Below are 7,507 nucleotides of genomic sequence, written 5' to 3' on the forward strand. Positions count from 1 at the left end.
ACTAAGGTTTCATGTACATTTATCTATTTCAAACAAATTCATTTATCTCTCGCTCTCTCTCTCTCTCTCCCTCTCTCTCTCAGTAGTGAATGAATGTGTCACCTGATATCCCTGTCATCCACATGTCGTAATCGCCTACATACTCGTTGCCTACAAGTAAACGCATTAAACTAAAGATATTTTGAAAATCAAAATTGCTTCTTATCCTATACCAAAGCTTACTTCGCACTATCGACAATATCGGTAATATAATTACATAGCCTTACCCTCTCCAAAACGAATTTTTGAATCTGGTTATGTAGAGACCCACATTGCAAGAAAAATGAAACATAATAGTTTCCGAAATAGTAAGATGGCTTAATATTCAGAACCCTTCATAGCCAGACAGGGCAGATAACCCTTTGACAAACTAGAAATTATTAACATCCCCTTTCCAAATCAGGGTCATTTTTCCTTGCATGACACAATTGTAACAATTGTAAAACGTCCAAATAGTTTATGCCTTCCAGTGGATTAGATTTACAAGAGCACAAAGCGATTGTGACCGGTCGAATGGGGATAGCTACTTAGGGAACCTTTCCAGAATTAACTCGGATATCTTTTTAGGTCCGTTCTCCTCTGATCAAAATTTTTAATTTTTTTTAAACCCATGATCTTCATTACTGTTTCAGTATAATTCATATTATGCAAGGATGTAAAAAAAAAATAGTGCTCAAAATATTGATATAAAATCTATTGATCAGTAAACCATATCGCTTTTTAAGGTCACCTGAGTAGGGAGTAATTTAAGGTAGATAACAGGTTAACTGACGTCATAATAGGATTTGAAAGTAAAAATGTTACCGATTTTTCAGTAGCTAACTATTAAATGGCAAAAGATATGTGAAGTAGCATGCAGTATTAAATGAGAGGTATTAAAAACCTTGTTTGATCTGTACAAATATAGTTTTGTAAATGTACAGGTATGTTATTAGGGGCCCCTAAAGTGATCAGTCTGCCCGTCCGTCAGGCTGTCCGTCCGTCCGTCTGTCCGTCCGAGATCTTTTGTTCAAAGCATATATTCTATATCCCTCCTTGGCCCAATCAGGCTCATACTTCACCTACAGAGTGCCTTTAGAAAAAGGGTATGCAGTGGCGTTAAGCATCTTTCTAGGTCAAAGGTTAAGGACATATATCAGAATTATATGAACAATCCTCTTTCGGAGCAAATCTTCTTTTCTTTCTTCAATGTGGCTCATACTTCACTCACAGAGTGCCAGTGATAAATGAATGCGCAGTGACCTTGAGCAAAGTTTTTAGGTCAAGAGTCAAGGTCAAAAATAGCGTTTCTGTTTAAATTCTTGTCAGAAGCATATTTTCTCTTTAACCCGCAGAAACATGGCTGCTGAAAAATTGTCGACTCGGCATTAACAATATTCAATCAATCGGTGATTTTAATCTTCCCCAACAAAGTGCTTTTTGGTAAATTGTGTGTAGTGACCTTAAGTCACATTTTAGCTCATAGGTTAAGGTCGTAGCAGAATTATATGTTAAATCCTTGTTTGGAGCATATATATCTTCTCCCTGCTTGGCCAAATCTGGCTCATGCTTTACCCACAGAGTGCTAGTGGTCAATGGACGCGCAGTGACATCTGAACAAAGCTTATAGGTCAATGTCAACAGAAGTTTCTCTCTGTTTAAAATCTTTTTAACTCGATACATAATTTCTTTCCCTTAAGTCCACTCAGCCTCAATAAAATTGACTATGTACGGAACAATTGTGATTTTCCTTCCATATCTCGAAAAAGGACATACAACAATTTTCATAGAAGATACATTCCTTACAGTTTTTTTTCAGTCCTTACTTTTTTGTCCCCTTTAATCTCAAAAATCTTCAAATTAAACACTTTTCAGCTACCTTACATTATCATGTCCGTTGCTAAAAACAGGACCCTTATATGGAGACGTCATGGTATGCCGCTGAAGGGCTTTAAATTTAAACCTATACTCAGGGCCATTGAGCAGTGAGGGTTCTTTATCGTGCCAGCGCCTACCGTTACACAGGACCTACGTTTTTAAGGTCATATCCGAAAGACCCGTGACTTTCACTTCTGATGCCAAGCGCTTGGCGAAGGAACAGTCGCTACATATTATTAACCCTCTAGGTTTGACGCGGCGCCGGGAACGAGAATCCAACACGGGACTCCCGATCACGAAGCGAACGCTCTACAACTAGGCTACCGTGAACGGACCCTTTGAGACGGCCACCATCTCAATAATACAGTGTATCTAGTTAAAAATGAAGGATTGATCATTTACATCCTTGTACTAAATGTTTTAAACAGTTTCGCAAAGAAATACCAGGAGAAGATTGTCTTAAAAAATAATTATAATTATAATAAGTTTGAAGAACACTTTTTAAAATGAAGAAGAGACAGATGAACGATCTTGAAACTCATGGGAAACGGGGAAGCGGTGGGCAGTTGAATTGAAATTACTGGCGGAAAAAAATGAAAAGATTAGGTTTTTTTAAATGAACCTTTATATAGCTCGATCTTCTTGTACTGGTGCAAAAATATGAATTGGCATCCGTTATCAATATATAATGTCAGAATTCTAGGTGCAGCAAACCAAATTTCGTCCCACCAGAAAACGCATCAAAACACAATTGACAAGGGCCAGTCCGTTGTTTTGAAGTGCCATTTTTATATGATGGTCTCAAATCCGATGATTTGATTCTTTCTAGGATACATGTACCTTAGTTCGTAATTTTTTTTCCAGTACGACTTGAGCTTATTGAATAAAAGTTAAGACATATTCCCTGGTTTCTTTGAATTAGTGCCAAACTATTGACATATAGGTCACGGTCAAGATCAAAAGGTCTTGACCTTAAATTGTTGCCATTTGAAAGAACTTAATTATTGTAGTTTGCATACCAAATATAACGCCCCTATCTCCTATATTTAAAAACAAGAGGCCCAAGGGCCTTGAATCGCTCTTCCAATAAATTGTACAACCTATCCATTGTATTTGAAGCCTCTAACCCTAAGTATCCTAAAACCTAAGTTGCATCAACTGATAAAAAGTTTAATGATTCTTAGCAAATAAGGACTGAAGATATTTTAATAAAGCTATTAAAAAACCATTAGTAGGTCACGGTGACCTACTTTAAGATTGAAGTTTTCTGAGGACTCAAGATGCATTACTAGACAAACTAAGATTGAAGATTCTAAGCTAGTATGTATTTGAGATATTCAAAAGTAGGTCACCTTGACCTACTTTTTGGTCTACATTCTTGGAAAACCCAAGATGCATTAACTAACAAAGTTTGACGATTCTAAGCCAATAAATACCTGAGATATTTAAAAGTATGTCACCGTGACCTACTTTTTGTTCCACATTCTCTGAAAACCCAATAGGCATAAACTAACATAATTTCATGATTCTAAGCCAATTAGTACCGGAAATACTTAAATATAGCCAAAAAAATGTCAAAAGTAGGTCATCGTGACCTACTTTTTGGTCGACATTCTACGATAACCCAAGATGCATCAACTGACATAGTTTGATGATTCTAAGCAGATAAGTAATTGAGATACTTAAATATAGCCATTAAATGTCAAAAGTAGGTCATCGTGACCTACTTTTTGATTGACATATATCAGAGGCGTAAGATGCATCTGCTGACCAAGTTTGATAATTCTAAGCAAATAAATACCTGAAATATTCAAAAGTAGGTCATCGTGACATTCTTTTTGGTCAACATTCTTGAAAACCCAAGAGGCATAATCTAACAAAGTTTGATGATTCTAAACCGATAAGTACCAGAAATACATAAATATAGCCATTAAATGTCGAAAGTAGGTCACCGTAACCTACTTTTTGGTCAACATTCTCCAAAAACCCAAGATGCATCAACTGACAAAGTTTGATGATTCTAAGCCGATAAGTACTGGAGATACATAAATATAGCCATAAATCTTGAAAGGAGGTCACCATGACCTAATTTTTGGTCATCACTCTCCAAAAACCCAAGATGCATCAACTCACAAAGTTTGATGATTCTAAGCCAATAAATACCTAAGATACTGAAATATAGCCATAAAATGTAAAAATAGGGCACGGTGACTTACATTTTGGTCGACATTTTTTTAGACTCCCAAGACGCATCAGCTGACCAATTTTGATGATCATTGGTCTGAAGGTAATTAAAATATGCCTTTTAAACATTTTGAAAGCAAATGAGTGCAAAATTCTAAAAGTAGGTCACAGTGACCTACTTTTACTTAAATATGTTTTAAGGTCCCAAGATGCAGCAACTTACAAGATTTGATGATTCTAACCCTATCAGTGTCTGAAATAATGGGATGAAATGTTTGAAAAAGGATAATATACAAAGTTCAAAAAAGTAGGTCACGGTGACCTACTTTTAAGTTGACGTTGTTCAAGGACCGAAGATGCATCAACTGACAAAGTTTGATGATTGTAGGCCTAAAAGTGTCCTAATTATGCCTTCAAATCAATTTGAAAACAAATGCCCGCAAAATTAAAAAAGTAGGTCACCATGACCTACTTTTGAATTAACATGATGTGAAGACCTAAGATGTATCTACTTACAAGATTTGATGATCGTAGTCCTCATAGTAAGCAAAATATAGACATTTTCATTAATTGTAAATTTAGGTCAACTTTGAAGTGAACTTGAACCCACACCCTTTGCCCCAGGGTCATGCCTTGAACAATTTATAATCTTCAACGTATTCTGATCATTGTATGTAAGTTTGGTGAAAATCTGCCTGGTGATTCTGGAGATGAAGATTTTTTTGCAACCAGTTCTTTTGGTTTTGTTTTCCTGATTATCTCCCCTTGTTTTAGGGCCCCAACCCTTTATTTTAGTATAAATGGTAGCCCCTGGGCCAAGGATACCCTGTGACAAATTTGACACTGATTGGCCAAGGGTTTCTTGAGTTATGGCCCATATTCTAAAAAGTTAACGCACACCGCACACCGCACGACGCACACCGCACAAATGGTCATAGCATTAGCTCTTTGAACCTTTGGCTCAGAAGAGCTAAAAATGGCGAAAGTACGAAAAAGTTATTTTAGCATAAAGGTCACAATCAAAGTCACAAGATCATTGACCCTGGTGACATATGAAAGAGCTTAATTAGTGGAGTATGCATACAAATATCAAGTCTCTTTATCACACGGTTGAAAGTAATGGCGAAGGTTAAAACTGACAACAGATAGACAAACAGACAAACAAACAAACAAACAGACAGACAAGACAAAAACAATATTCGCCCCGGGCGCATAAAAATGACGTCCTAGTATAGCTATATACGAGGGTTGTGCGGTAAAATCGTGGACAAATCGTTTTTCTCATGGTCTTCTGAGCTAAGATTTTCAGCAAATGGTTATCCATCATATTTAAGTGCAACGTAGTTTTTTTTATGAGATATAGACAATAAAAAGCCCTCATCACAGATAGAATACCACCAATATTCTCGCAATGTAGCAAAAAATTGCAGAATCCCTCCGAAACAATTTTGAAAGATACAAACGGGTTTGCACTGAAAATAACTGATAAATTAATAAAAAAGAAACCTTTTTGGGGCTGCTTAAGTATTCAAACCTAAAGTTCAATCTAAAAGACTAATATTCAACTAATTTCCACAACGTTTTTTCTCGCTTCAAAGAACAAAGTTCACATTGGTCCATTTTTTAGTTGAAAATATGTCAAATTTCACTTGGGCCCCTGGTAAAATCACACCAAGTAAAAATGACGTAATTTTTTTTCTTTTGTTCGTGCATTATGATGTCATGTATTTCGCCAATTTCCTCAATCTTGAAAATTTCTCTTAAAATGACCAAATATTTAAGCTGTTTTCAATATTTTGCATAGCCCATAATCTCTGATCTGAAATGCTGAATTATATAATAAAAGAACTGTTTCAGAAGATTCTAATCAATGGAAAAAAAAATTTGGATCGCAGGGTGGGCTCATATTTTTCTCAAAAGTTGAAGATGCTGAATTTCACCAATTTTCTTAAAAAATCAAGAACTTTGCAGTTTCATTAGGCCTGAGTTTCCAAACTTGGACTCTCAGAGGAATTTTGTTATAGGAAATGAAAGCACCAAGTCTCTACTTTATGTTGATATTCGAAATGGGAGGTTAGGACTTGGTTGGTCAATTGGTATATTGGCAGGGCCATTTTATGGAGCTAGTGAATCTCTAGGCGCACTTGTTTCAGACAGCCGAGCGATGAGCCGGTTCACTTTTATCATATGACATATTGACCCGGTTAGTGTCGCTGAAACGAGTGAAAAATAAGCCGGATGTGGCTGGTACTGGTGCTGTTGTTGTAAAAAAAAAATATCTGAACGCACGAGAACAACGATTTAGTGTATATATTTCGTTTTAATATTTAGGGGACGGCCATTTAATCCGGGGGGGGGGGGGGGTGGCAATTTTTTTTTTAGACGGATTATTTATTTTCATGCCTGTAGAGGACAGATTATTTTTTTTTCAAGATTATCAAGGACATATTTTTTTCTTCTTCGTCTGACGGTATCTTTATCAATTGATTCTAAAAGACTAATCATTTATACCATAGGCAGATACAGGATTTGGTGAGGAGGCGTGTATAACTTCATTTAGGCAAGAGGTATGGGGCCGCCGTAAGGCCCCCGGTGGGTCCTGGGCGACGCCCTGGTGGAGGCAAAGGGAGTAACCCCCCTCACCCACCCCCCACCCCCGAAACTCTTGGGTTTTCGTGTATTTTAAGAGTAAAACCAGGCACTATCCATAGGCGTCGGAACCGGGGAGGCTGGGGGGGGGGGGCTTAGCCCCAAATGTGTACTTAGTATAGACATTGAACATTGTTTAATAGGTCTAGCCCCCCCCCCTCCCCCACACACTTTCCACAGACACGTAGCATTATAGGTAAAAATGGAGAAAGTGGCGGTTTCTTGAAAAAAAAATGTTGGTACTGAAGTTCGAACCTATCCACAACCCTCTCCTTCTCCCTCCTCCCCCCAAGAAATTGGAATTAATTTCGTATTTTGAACATTTCATTATTTTTTTTTTGTTTTGCTTGTCAGTTTTTTTTTAGAAGGTTTAATTACACTTACCCCCCCCCCCTCTCTTTTCAATTTGCTTCCGACGCCAATGCTATTATCATAGTGGCATTGGTTATACTGAACCAAAGTATGACATAATTAATACTATAATATTAATCTTTATTGCATATTACACCGATACGTGTCAAAGCAATACAAAAAAGAAACAAATTAAATCAATGAGAAAAATGAATTATATATACAATATCCATATAGAAATTTATTCCTAAAATTTACACCGATGTGGACCTTTTCATTCTCAATTCTAATGATTGTTTTATAAAAGTGCAAACAGCCGGTATAACTTCAAGTTTTGGACTTAGTATATATTCAAGTTTCTGTGTAGATGATTTGTGGTAGAATGAGGAACAATTATCTATAACATAGCTTTTATAAGTATATTCCT

The sequence above is a fragment of the Saccostrea cucullata genome, unplaced genomic scaffold (genome assembly GCF_032062105.1).
Source record: "Saccostrea cucullata isolate Sc308-1 unplaced genomic scaffold, CSIRO_AGI_Scuc_v1 ctg5505, whole genome shotgun sequence".
NCBI classification, from domain to species: Eukaryota; Metazoa; Mollusca; class Bivalvia; order Ostreida; family Ostreidae; genus Saccostrea; species Saccostrea cuccullata.